The following is a 13,162-nucleotide window of genomic DNA, read 5'->3' on the forward strand; positions in this document are numbered from 1 at the left end:
ACATATAAAGAGAATAGAGTAGAATTTATAGTTTTATAAAACAAGTTCTGTTAGGTAATATTTTCATTTTCATTATTTCCTAAATGTTCCATAATTTTGGTTTTGGATTCCTGTGTGATCCAAGAGTTACCTAAGAAACATTAAAAAAAAAAAATTCCAGGTGAGTAGAGCTTTTGTTTTTGTTTGTTTTCTTCTAATTTTTTTCCATAATAATCAGGAGGTGATTTTTGTACAGACCGGACTTTGCTTAGTTTCTCTGTGTCCTAATATATGGTCTTTTTTAATGAATGTTCCATGGACACTTAGGGAAAAAGGCATGCTCTGTGTTCATGGAACAGAGTATGAGATATAGCAGTTGGATTTCCATTGTTAATTTTGTGGTGTAGGTCTTTTACCACTTTTATGGATTTTTTATTCCCTTGACCTGCCATGGACTAGGAGAATGCATGCAAGTCTCTTCCTAGAAAGTATTTTTGCCCGCATCTTGTTGTATTGAATATATTTTCCTTATGCACGTTGATACTACATTCTTAGGCTTATGTATATTCAAAACTGTTAGAACCTTGCTCTGAGTTATACTCTTTATCATACTAAACTGTGATATATGACCAGAAGGCAAACAGTAGATCAGAATTATTATAGTTCTATTTCCTCCCCACGGTTCTTTCCTCCACTATCAATTTTAGTTCCGCATATTTATTTTTACACTTTGAATATACTTTTACTTCTACCATTTGGTGTATCAGCTCTAAATTATGTTTTCTCGATCTGAGAGATCAGGAAACCAGCACACCTGGGCGACCTCTGCTACGTCACACTCTTACGATCACATCAACATCATCAGGATTTATAACACTTAACATTCCGTCCCATAACAACACATCGGTATGGATCTAAATGGAGTCATGGTGACTGCCAGGCCCTTTGCTGTGCTTTCGATTCTGGTTGCCGGCTCTCGGCCAACAGGTCGTATGCTCAGAAGAGAGAAGGCCTTTGTCCCTGTCCTCTGAGGACCACAGCGTACAGCTGCAATGCCAGGAAGACTGAGAGGAATGCAGCCGGGTTGGAGGCTGGGAATCTGGGTTTGGAGCCACGGCGGGGGGGGTTGGCCCAAGGCACCGAGTTCATGAGCCTGTGAAGGCTGCCGTGCCCAGCAGCAGAAAGAGGGCAAAGTAGAGCAAGCAGGAAGGACTCGGCTACAAACACAGCTGATGTGTCCCTGAAAACTCAAGGATAATCGGGTCAGAGATTTCGCAGGAACGGAACGTAAGTCCTATGGAGGAGATGGGGACACTGAATCCTGAAAATTTGGGTTTCAGTGGCAACGTGGTCACATGTGACCCTCAGGCCAGATAGGCCTGGGAACATTTAGACTACATCTGAATTTCAGATGTGACTCAGGAGGAAAATACATTTGTGTGTGTGTGTGGATAAATAGTGAGGTTTGCTTAAACAGAGATGTGAGATAACAGCTGTTTATTTGAAGCTCTTACCCTAATAGATACAGACATGTGCTTTTGTCTTTAAATCATAATCAGAGTTAGGACTGGAGACAAGAAGAAAATACTCCCCATTACAACTGCTAGCTTTCTCTGTGTTGAATTTAAAATCGTCTTGTCGTTGTTGCCTTTCTGCCCTCAACCACGATGCGTGCATGTGTATGCGAGCACACGTAGCCTCTGGGGTTTGACTTCAACACGCCTGGGGTTTCACATCCCACCTCCAACTGTCCAAATCCCCCCCTCCCCTGCCCTCCTCTGAGTCATTGGGGCACAGGTCCAGAAAAACAAAATCACCTTGTCACAAGGCTTTCCTGTTCCCTCTTCCAGAGGCCACTTCTTCCTCCTTTGAATTCCCATGATGTTTTATCTGTGCCTCTCATGGAGCTTATCTCTTTCTGGCTTGTATTATAGTTGTTTACGTGTATTAGACATCGTGGTCAAGAGGAAAGAACTTCTGGCTGTAGAGTCAGACCTGTCTGAGGACAGATCCCAGGTCCATCCCTCACTAGGTGGGTGGCCTTGGGAAAATACCGACTTTTGGAAGCCTCCTTTTGGGGCGCGGCGGGGGTGGGGGGGCGGTGTGCAAAACATAAAAATAATATTCTCTCTCAGAATTGTTTTGAAGATTGGAGATAGCATACGTAAAACACAACGCTTGGTAAAATACCAAGAGAAGTCAAACGCTATTATTATTATAATCGCTATTTGTGACGTTATTTTGGTTAATTCTTACATCCCTTACTAAAGTATTTATTTATCCATTTATTCAACAGATATTTATCGAAGTCAAAGTCTGTGTCAGGCACTGGGGCCAGCATGGAGCGAAAGATAGAGGGTTTGCGGGATGAAGGCAGAGGGTAAGCAAGCAAACTAAGAAATACAGAGATAATTTGAGAAGACGATTGCACTGTGAAGAAACTCGAAATATCCCGGGGAGGGCAAGAGAGGCAGGGGAGGGAGTGAGGGCCAATTCTGGGAAGGGAGCTTGGACAGAGCGGTCTCCTGGTGGATGAGAGGGAAGCACCTATGAGAAGTTCTGAAGCCAGGGCATTTCAGAGGAGGGGGCAATGCTATGAAGGGTCTGAGTGGGGAATGAGCTGACAGAAGAAAGAGTGAAAGAGAGTATGCCAGGGATCAGACAGGAAGAGACGGGCAGGGACCTGTCCCTCAGAGTCCTGCTGGCCCTGGTCAAGAGAACGGGTTTGATTCTCTGTGTGAATGGGTACCTCCCGGAAAGACACGGTGCACTGGTTTGTATTCAGTGTTTTATCTGCCATTGTGTTTGCCTCATGGAGAGCTGTTAGCCAGCAGCTGGGCCCACAGATTTTTGAGAAAGTAGAGAGGAAGGGAAGGGAGGAAGCCAGGAAGAGAGAGAGAGGGGGAGAGAGAGAGGGAGAGCCCGAGGTGGGGGTGGGGAGGGTGGGGGGGAGGAGATCCTAGTAGACACCCACACAGATGAATCTGATGGTTTTCCCCCTTGTTGGGGGTTCAAGGACAGACCGAGGCTGGCCTTGGTGGGTGGAGAAAAACCTCCATCCTCCTGTGAACATTTGGTGTCACACTGGTCTCTTTCCTGGGGTGGTCCCAGATGGCGGTGGGGGCTGGGGACCTGGGAGGTCTTCGAGAAGAACAGTCTCCTGGCTGCCTCTGGCTTTCAGGTCACAGATAACAACTGTCAGATGGTCTCACTGTGAAGCAATAAGCTTCCCCAAAACAAAGAGGCGGGCCAAGCTCCAGAAAAGCTGCAGTCTGGACAAAACACACAAGCCTGGAAAAAATTAAAAGTTCATGAGCAACTGAACAAAGCACCTCGGGGAAATGCAAGGGGTTAAACGAAAGCAAGCACACAATGTTCCCGAGCCCCTGAACGTAAGGCAGAAAAACAATCGCACATCCTTGGTAAGGGGGAAAAAGAAAGCAGGAGAGAGACAAGTCTGTGTTCCCCTGTGAGAACTAAAAATAATGCCATGTGAGGTTGGCCCAGCCCTAAAATGGAGGGAAGAGAAATGAAAGGCAGGAGAAGAGGTGAAACAGGATGAGAGGATGTTGGCCAGAGACAAGGCCTGCTCAGGGCCTCCCAGCTCTTTTGTCTTGGGCAGAAGGCTCTCTCCACAACATGGGGTGCCTGAATGTCCCCTAGAGGGGTCCCCTGGACACCCTCCTCTCTAAGAGTTCTGTGGCAAGGAGAACCTATCCTATCAATGCAGCAGAAACAACAGCTTCCTCTTCAGTATTTTTTCTTCATGAAGTTTGATCTTAAATATGAAAAGAGTTGGACTCAAGCCCAGCTGACCCTGGGGGCCCGATGGTGCAGGGGACATTTGCTAATAGACAAACATCCCCAAAAGGGTGCTTCAGTGAGACCGGAACAGCTGTGTCGAGATGAGCAGGGAGTGTGAGAGGGTGAGACCCGGGGACCCTACAGGAACCCAAAGGAAAGGTGATAGTGCTAGGATGGGAGGCGAATGTCCCTTCCTCGCTCCTGTCTTCAGGAGAGTAATGCAGTAGCTGGAATGAAAGGCAGGGCTGGCTGGCGTGTTTGTTCTTAATGCCCAGTTTCCTCGTGGGTGCCAGTCTCGCACTCAGAAAGCTGCACGAGTACATTTCTGAGAAGCTACACAGAGATCACAAAATTCTACCTGAGGCTTTGTCATCCACTTTCCCTGGAGCATGGAACCTTTTTTTTTTTTTTTGGCCGGAAATACAGAATAAAGACCAGGCAAGGTAGACTTCTTGTGTCTAAGGCTTTTTAAACATTACATATATAAAACGATAGACAAATGATAGACCAGGGTATGGCGGGAGTCTCTATAATGAGTACCAGACCTTATCAGAGTAAATAACATCTCTGCACGTTATACATGATAGAACGTGGGTCCGAGAAGCTATGCAATTTTCCCGTGGTCTCCTAGTAAACAGGACTTCCTGGTTGGCCTAGAACTGTCTAATTCCAACACTTTCCAACCCTTTCCTAGAATAAAAACCTATCTCTCCATGACCACAAAAGGAAAAATTAAATGGCGCATTTCAACTGCCTGGTCATCTTTGTTGAAAATCTTTGATCATTGATGAAGTTTTCATTGGGGACTCAACATTTGTATGGAACATACACAGTGGGCATCATCTTCTTGCTTGGAATATTATGGTGTGGTTTCCTCTTTTGAGTTTGTAATTTCCAGAGAGAAATGCTCTTTTTCAATTTTTGGCTGAGGGTTTCTTTGTGTCATGAAGATCGGCTCCTTTGCTGGGGCATGGAAGAGTAAAAATAGATTTCCCGTTAGTAGCAACAAGTAGGAGTTGTTTGTCTGCCAGAAGGAAATTCTTTCATTCTTTTCCTGCTTTGGTTCTTTTTGTGCCAACAATTAAGCAAGGTTCATCACTGAGTGAGCCAGAGCCAACTTCACGGATGGGTGGTGTAGGTGGTCCCCTACCAAAATGACCTCAGGGATGTAAAGACAAGGGCGTTGAACCCAGGAGAGACTTGAGAGCACCAGCCAGGCAAGGACCGCCGACTCCCCAAAAACAAAAGAGAGAAAAAGTTTAGCTTTGATGGGTTTACCCAGAATTGGAATGATTCTGAAAAGCTAGAAATTGAGGTTATTGTTAATTTAACAAACATGCAAGTATTATGTCATTGTCGAAGTAAAGTTTTATTTTAATTACATGTAGAAGAAAGGGATCGCCTCATCATAATCCTTTCCAAGGCTCAGTGCCTATAAAGTATTTAATCTGCTTTAACTAAACTAAATACCCCTTATTAAACCCCACATGGGTACCTAAAATCCCACCATTAGCAATTACTTTCTGTTTGCCAAAATGTTCTCTTCCTTCTGGGTATGTTTTCTTTTTTGAGCCAAGTACTCTTGGCTAATACATTCATTTTATATACCTCTGGAAAAAATAGTTTATCAGATGTGTTTTCCCCATTCCAGAAAGACCCTGGGCCCCACAAAAATATTTGGTGACGGGGGTACCCCACTTCAACCAATGTGTAGAATTGAAGAGGGAGAACTCTAGAGACAAACTTTGCTGATGGAGGATTTTTGCCCCAGGCCAGTCCCTAATTCTATACCATTCGCCAGGGCATTATAAAAATTGTAAAATTCTGTGATTCCAAGAAACTATCTCTGGTCTGAATCTTTGTTGAATCCACTAGAAATCACAGCCCCTTCCTCCCAGAAGGGAAAAAAATGACCACTGCCAACCTTGTGGAAAACATCACATCAGATTTTTGTGTTGACAAGTTTCTGATCCCAAGGTTACAATTAAGTAACCCTCATATTTTATAAACAAAGAAGTGGAGGGCCGTAGAGAAGCCCTTTGCACACAGTCACACAGGTAGTGGCAAGGCAAAGACAAGAAAGGAAGTAGTCACACAGCCATTAAAAGAACCCCACCCCCCGCCCCCACCATCAGATTCCCATCTGTCAAACATTTCAGCAAACAGGAATATTAGGGTTACTCTATTCAGGGAGAAGTTTGTTTAGCTCATCCAAACTCATTTTATTTTTCAACAGAGGAAGGAAACCAGAATTCAGAAGTCTCCACTTTTGTTCACATATGGGGCATGGGTCCCTGCTAACTGGGATAGTTGGTGTGTGGTAGGGAAGAGAGAGGGATGTAAAATTAAATGAACAATTCAAATTTAAACCAGAAACATGCCACTAATAAAAAAAATAAGTTGGCTGTTTAGATGCCTCACTAACATTTCCTTCCTGAATGGGGGTGGGGACTGGGGACTGTTGTGTGTGTGCACTGCACACGTGTGTGGGGTGGTGTGCATGTGTGTGTGCATTTGGCTGCCATCTTCCGTGACAAGCAAATTAGAAGCTGCATTTAACCTGGTGAGGAAAATCGCTTAATTAAGATTGGAGTTTTGAAAGAGACAGCCAAGGTAACACTTTCATCCTGACTTAACCAGAAACCTTCAAAAGCACTAGAGAAAGTTGGACTTGGGGGTAGGGGACTCACACAGGTTGTGTCTGGAGTACTGAACTGTAAAATCAAGAACTTTCCACTTGGCATTTTCTGACAACCCAGAGTCATAAATGTAAACCAGGATTTCAAAGAACATGGATTTTTGTTGTTATTTCCATGTCTTTCAATTATTAAACTTTAGAAACAAAGCTCTGGGCTTCACTGGAATGGAGCGGGGCTTCCAGATCTGTACTTACTCACTGAGTGACCTTAGACAAGTTCTTCTCCGGGCCTTTGATTTTTTTTTCACTCTCTAAAATAGTGTTTTATATAATATCTACAAAGCTTTGGGATGAAAGGTTATGCAGGAACATGAGCTGATCCATGACCAGACACAGGCATGTAGCAAAATGCTCAGTAAAGTTGAGTTCAGTGGTGGGGAGGTTTCCTTGGGTTTTCACTATATGTGATCCAGGAGAAGTTGTGAACTCATGGGACCCAGTTTCTTGACCTGAGAATAAGAAGTTGCACCAGATGACAGATAAAGGACTCCATCCAGCAGTAACCCACTGTGATTCTAGGATGCTTTCTCTCTCTTTGAAAGTTATGACTTCTCAAATCCCTGCATCAGCTTCGCACACTGGGTCCCTGGAAGACCACCCCCCCCCCAAAAAAAACCTCGCCAGCAGCGGAGGGCATTAAGGAATCCATTTAGTCAAACTGCTATAAATTCAATTTTAAAATAAAGTCACAGTCAGTGAGGGTGGGACTAAAATACAATTTCCTTATGCGTAAAACAAGTGGTCCAGATCTGAGATTGCTTGCAGTGTGAGCTCCAAGGAGGCAAGAATGTGTCATTATGAGGGTATCTCTCACGCACAGTATAGAATAGTTACTCAATAATACTGTGGGTGTGACAGATGAGTAAAATATTGATACTCTATAATAACTAAAAAATACCCAAGGAATTGCCTTCCTAGCTAATGACTCAATTTATGACAATGGCTCTTCTTTTTCTTTTTAATCCAGTAAACCTGAAGCCTCTTATCTTTGTCTTAGAGTTTACCAGGTATTATCTTCCTGACAGGAATTCATGCCCTTGGCTCTGATTTCCAGTTTAGGCACAACAGTTGATGACAAGTTAGAAAAGGAGACTGGAAAAAGATGCCTGTTTGTTGTCTCTCTGATTGGGTGAGGATACCACAAACTACTTTGAACTCCTTCTGGAATTTCTTGAGGAAACCCTCAAACCTCCTTTAATTAGTTTCTTCACCCCTCCCCCCACGTTTTGGCTATTAAGCTAGAAGTACACACACACACACACACACAAAAGTATTATCCTAAATGTACTCTAATTCAACTCTGCTTGCCTAGCTATAAAAATATTTTAGTGTTTGTAAATGAAATTTAAGAAGTCCTTTGGGTACCTCAGTGAGCAACTGTACAAGGATTAATAAATAAACTCTGATAAATCTGGTCATAAATTCTGTACAACAGCAATATAGTCGTGGCTGCAGAACTTCATAAGACTCTTTCAGCACATTGGGGAGAATTTCAGAACCCAGGGCACAAACTTTGCCTCATCCCAAATATCTCTCTTGAAAAACATCAGTTCATAGGGATCAGCAAACATTTCCTATAAAGGCCAAATAGTATTTTGTTTGGTGGGGGGCAGGGCATTTGGTCTTGGTCCCAACTGCGGTGATAGTATTATAGGCAATACATAAAAGAATGAGCAAGACTGTGTTCCAATAAAACTTTATTTACAAAAACAAGCGGCTGGCTGGATTTGGTTTATAGGCTACAATTGTCTGACCCATGACTGACTGATCATGGTGTAGTGTGATGTATGAAAATATAGACATGTGGGGAATTCACTGAGATTCCCATCCAACTCCCTTTGTATTTTTTAAATATTTTGTTTTGTTTTGCATTATTAAAGCAAGACATGATAATTGGAAAAACTTATGGAAAAATAGAAAAGCTAAAATTAAAATAATTTATAATGCCATCAGACATACTACTTCTTAATATTTTGGGATATTTTGTTTCATTTAGGATTTTGTTCTGTAGAATCAGGATAATGTCGTATAATGCTGTAAGTGCAAGTTTCCCTAATTCCTTTGTTTTTATGCTATGTCCTACCTAAATTAGGCCAATTTTACTAACTTCTACTTTATAAATTGCTTTTTCCAGATGCAATGAGGATCTCCTGCAATATCATTTCTTTTCTCACATTTAGAAGCACATAATACTTAAGCACATGATGCTTAAGATTTGGAGCGATATACATACAGAAGAGAGCAGAAAGGATAATGCCTGGTGAACACCAATGACACATTCTTCTAAGGTCAGGGTATAAAATAACCCCAGAGAGATGTGTGTTCTGGGGAAACAACTGATTACTAATATGGTCTCATGAGGTCTTTGTTAAAATCTATTTGGTATCAGCTCTTCAGAAAATTCTGTGTAGGTCATGTATAGTCCAAACTTTGAGAAGCCCTGTGGATTGGTGGGGTTCAGGACATGTTACCCCAAAATAGAACACCTTAGAATATTAAATATTTAAGCTGAAGAAACTGAAGAAAACAGCAGAAGCAGGAAGATCGTTCTGACCTTCTCCCCTGGAACAGGCCATGACACACTTATGTGAGTGGTGCCTGCCCCACACCCACAGGGAAAGGGCATACTTATCTCTGAAGACAAAGAGGTGTCTGAGAAGAATGAGAATAAGCTGGCTCTGCTGTTTCCCTGTTTACTACCATAGCCTCAGACTCCTTAACCTTTCACCTTCCTCCACAATTGCCGACTTTTTATCAAACCAGGCCTAAAAACATCCTCATCTAGCTGTTTCTTTGGGTCTTCATTTCCTGAGGAAAGCGGCCATGTTATGCAGAATTTACACTGAATACATTTGGATGCTCTCCTCCTGTCAGTCTGTCTTTGCCAGTTTAATTTCCAGGGACCTCAAAATCATTTCCTCCCCTGCAGGGTCTAGGAGAGGGAATTCCTGGACTGGAGGTCCCATCATTCTTTTACTTCAGGTGAGGTCTCACTCTTCAGTTGAAATTCACGTGTCCACCTGCTCATGTTTTCTCCTCTGGCCAATCTTGGTCATCTATCTGATCATCCATATTTCTAACAGAGAATTTAAGAGGCTCTGATTTACTTCTGTTTACAGAGTTAATATGTAAAACCGAACTCCTAAAAACCCAGGGGTTTGGATTTTATGTGGCTTTCACATTTCACCTGTTGCCCTAGCTCATTCTTCAAATAAAGCTGAGTATTTCTGTTCTGTTGCTGAAAAGGGGGATGCTTATGGAGAAAAACAACAGGGAATCAGAAAGAGATTTTTGACCCGAATAAACTAAGGTATCGTAAAGGTAAAGGATGGAAACAAACCTAATAAGGCCCTGCTATGTTGTAGGGTGAGAGTTGTAAGTTGGACAGCGCTTCATTTTTGGGCTCCCATGAGATCATACTTGCTCAGCAAATTCATGACACAAGGCAGCTGCAGTGATAAATGCTTTTCATGACTAAAACTTAATTGTTTAAGTACTTGGAATCCAGAGACTTGCAGTGGCACTGATGAGAATACAGACTCAGCTGTCAAGCCATCCTCGCTGGAGAGGCTGGTCTGTCGCATCAGAGCTGGTGACACAGACACACCCCTTCTCACCGCTGCTTGCACATCTGGGAAACAGGGATAAAGGCAGTACCTACCTGTGGGTTACTGGAAGGATGGAGTGAGATAATTAACGTGAATCCTGGTAGCTAACCTATGATGAATGCAGCGTAAATGTCACTATTTGTAGCAGAATCAGAGAGATAATCCTAAATTCTCGATTATTAACTCTCACAGGCCCCTTGACATTTTACTTGATATAGTTTGTTTCTGTATGCGTGCAAAAGGCAATAAGATGATTATTTTATAAATTGTACCACCGATTCGTCCCAACTAGACTTTCTTCAAATGACCGTTAAATAGTGATGTCACATATGATTTCAACAGAATTTAGAGTGATGTTTGCTGTGTGATACCACTGGGGGAGAAAAATTAGTTGTGGTCATTGTTTTTGTTTTTGTTTTTTTCTTTTAAAGTAAATGGACACAGTTAATATACAGTGAAGATGAAAGAATGACTTCAAGCATTTATTCAATCATGTTCTGTGCTACCTATGAACAACAAAGATATCATTTACAACACTGAGCAGAGGGAAGACCCTTCCAGCCTCATGTGCCAAGTAAGAAAATCTCACTGGAGTTATCATGCTGATTAAGAATATGAAATTAAAAAATTAATTTCCAATCTCTTTCCACAACGTTCAATAATTTGAGTTTGCTCTAACAATGTGAGACACACCAATCATCTGTTTAAATTGTTTGAGCAAGAGAACTCAGTTTGGGAGAAGGTGGGGGAGTTGGCAGTTTCTCTATTGCCAAGGTGGTTTATTATTTTCAAAAACCATCGGTGTCCTATACCTTCTAGTGGTGAAACAACCCAAAAGGTTCCACTGGCCCAGAAACTGGGGTTTCCCAACTCGCCCACCTAGTTAAGCACACATTCCTAGAGAGCTCCAGGGAATCAGCATTTCTAAGTGACTCTAGTCATCCGACAGGTTTGAGCAACCCTTCTCCAGAGTGGTTTTCAGCTCTGACCCTGTATTAGTCTCCCGGAGAGTGTAAAAAGCAGCGGCACGTAGCCATGACCAATGCCCAGACCCCACCCCAAAGTAAATCAGCACCTTGGACTTGGCCCCGCCACTGAAGTTTTTGAAACCCACCCAGGGGATGGTAATGCATCTCAGGCGCTGTGCCCCCGACCCTTCGATGCCAATCCGCATTTGAACCACCTCTTGGGGGATCCATTTGCACACTGAAGCTTTCCACAAGGCTGTTTAAAGGGCCTATCAACAGAACATCTACCTTGCCATCCGGAGAATGATGGAGTTTTGCTCCCTACTCCCTCTTCCCATTTACTACCACCAACAAAAGCAGCTTAAAATCTTTCCGGAGGTCTAGTTCTTTATCCTCTTGGCCACTGAAAGCCAACCGAAGAGGGATAGTGTCAGGCAAACCTCTCTGTTCCAAAATCATTTATTAATTAAAGTATGTTAAATAGTGGACACCCCTCTTACCCAAAGGCCCCGGCAACTTTTCCTTGGCAGTTTCTGTTTCACGTCCCACAACCAAAAACATTAAGGATCACTAACATTCACATCTGTGAATTCATTTAGACAATTTTCTTTAATTAACGATGAAGACACTACAGTTCTAAGTACCAGACAGAATCAGGGAGGAAAAAAACAAACAAACAAAACAAAACTGAAAATAAGCATAACACTATAAAGAAAACTCAGAAAAGTGAAACACTTCTAAATAAAATTATATACCTGGCCTGGTACCCATGACATATATACATAATACATGTTATACACGTATATACAGTAAATGTTTTGGTAGCAACACAGACCATGCATTGGTCCTTTTGTACACAGATGAAGTAGCACCATCAGCAGCACCACCATCTGAAGATGATAAACCAAACTGCACATACAGTAAATGAAAAAATATATATGTATTTAATTTGGCCCACCCTGCAGCCAAGAGGTGTAAGGAAAGAACTCTGTGAGAAAAATTGTTCTGGGAACTACATTCTGAAGCCAACGGCAAAGTTCTAAGATCAACAAACAAAACAAACAAAAACAAAAACAAAACAGCACTAAAAATGCTCTTACAAATACAGACAAGTTTTGTGTTTGTTATTTTTTTTTTCCTGTTTGCTGAATTTGTCCTATCACGTGGCATGTTGGTTAACACTGGGGAAGTTAACAGATGCAAAGGGAGATTTAAATGTCAGGTGAATGGCAAGGATCTAGAACACCAGAGCTCTTGGTGTACATATCATAAATGCCAAGTCATCAACAAACGATGAAAGGAAGACAACTCTCCAGCTAAGCCATCTTATTATTCTTATTAGCTAATTATAAGCTAAATTCCTTAAGAATAGGGTCAAACCACCTCACTATCTTTCTGCCTCCTCTCAGCATCCAGCTGGATGTTCTGGTTACAAGCTGTGGGAAACCCAACATAGCATCTGACCCATACATTCTCTACCCGTGCCTAGGAGACGATTGGACAGAGCTATGGTGGGACCTCCAAGATCTTATCTGGCTTGACTTTGGAGATGTTCAAAGGTACCACTGTCTAACCCTTGAAGTTCTACTGACAAGAAGGGTATTTTGCTCTCCAAAGCTAAGCTCACAAGACAGGTCTTTCTCTCAGTATTGGCAAGGCCATATTTCCTCACATCCCAAGAAGTATATGCTTCTTTCCCTAAAGTTTTTTAGCAGTCTTTATGAATGCAGCATTACCTCCAACTAACACACACGATGTCCTAGGGACACCAACTCTCCTGTCAAGTCATTACAAAGAAGCGATTTCTTTGTTTGGCTTCCATCCATTCTCCTTTGCGTGCCTTCCAAAGGGTCCCCCTGTCTCTCCCCCAGCAAAGGTCTTACTTCCCACAGGGTCTCTGGTTTCAGGGTCTCTCTGCATGATGGACTAACCCACAGAGCTCCAGCCAAAGCACTCAGAGCACTTCACATCTCTGCCATTTCCCATAGCTCTACTGTCACTGGACGATTAGCTCCCCTCCCATTTTTAAACCACCTGCAGTAAATAAAATTAAAGCTTTTAACGACCTAGCATATTGCATTCAGGATGCAAGATTGAACAAAACA

At 42.5% G+C, this 13,162-nt stretch overlaps 1 long non-coding RNA gene across 2 annotated transcripts; it reads left to right on the forward strand.

Annotated features, from left to right (window-relative positions):
• Window positions 1-920: 920 nt before the first annotated feature.
• LOC123950490 lies at window positions 921-12,847 on the forward strand. Of its 2 annotated transcripts, XR_006820233.1 has the most exons (6): window positions 921-1,266; window positions 1,914-2,011; window positions 2,276-2,359; window positions 8,616-8,769; window positions 9,411-9,463; window positions 10,521-12,847. It is a non-coding gene; the product is annotated as an uncharacterized LOC123950490 (long non-coding RNA). The 2 variants fall into 2 exon arrangements; XR_006820234.1 differs by lacking the exon at window positions 9,411-9,463.
• The last annotated feature ends 315 nt before the right edge of the window (window positions 12,848-13,162 follow it).

The sequence above is a fragment of the Meles meles genome, chromosome 9 (genome assembly GCF_922984935.1).
Source record: "Meles meles chromosome 9, mMelMel3.1 paternal haplotype, whole genome shotgun sequence".
NCBI lineage: Eukaryota > Metazoa > Chordata > Mammalia > Carnivora > Mustelidae > Meles > Meles meles.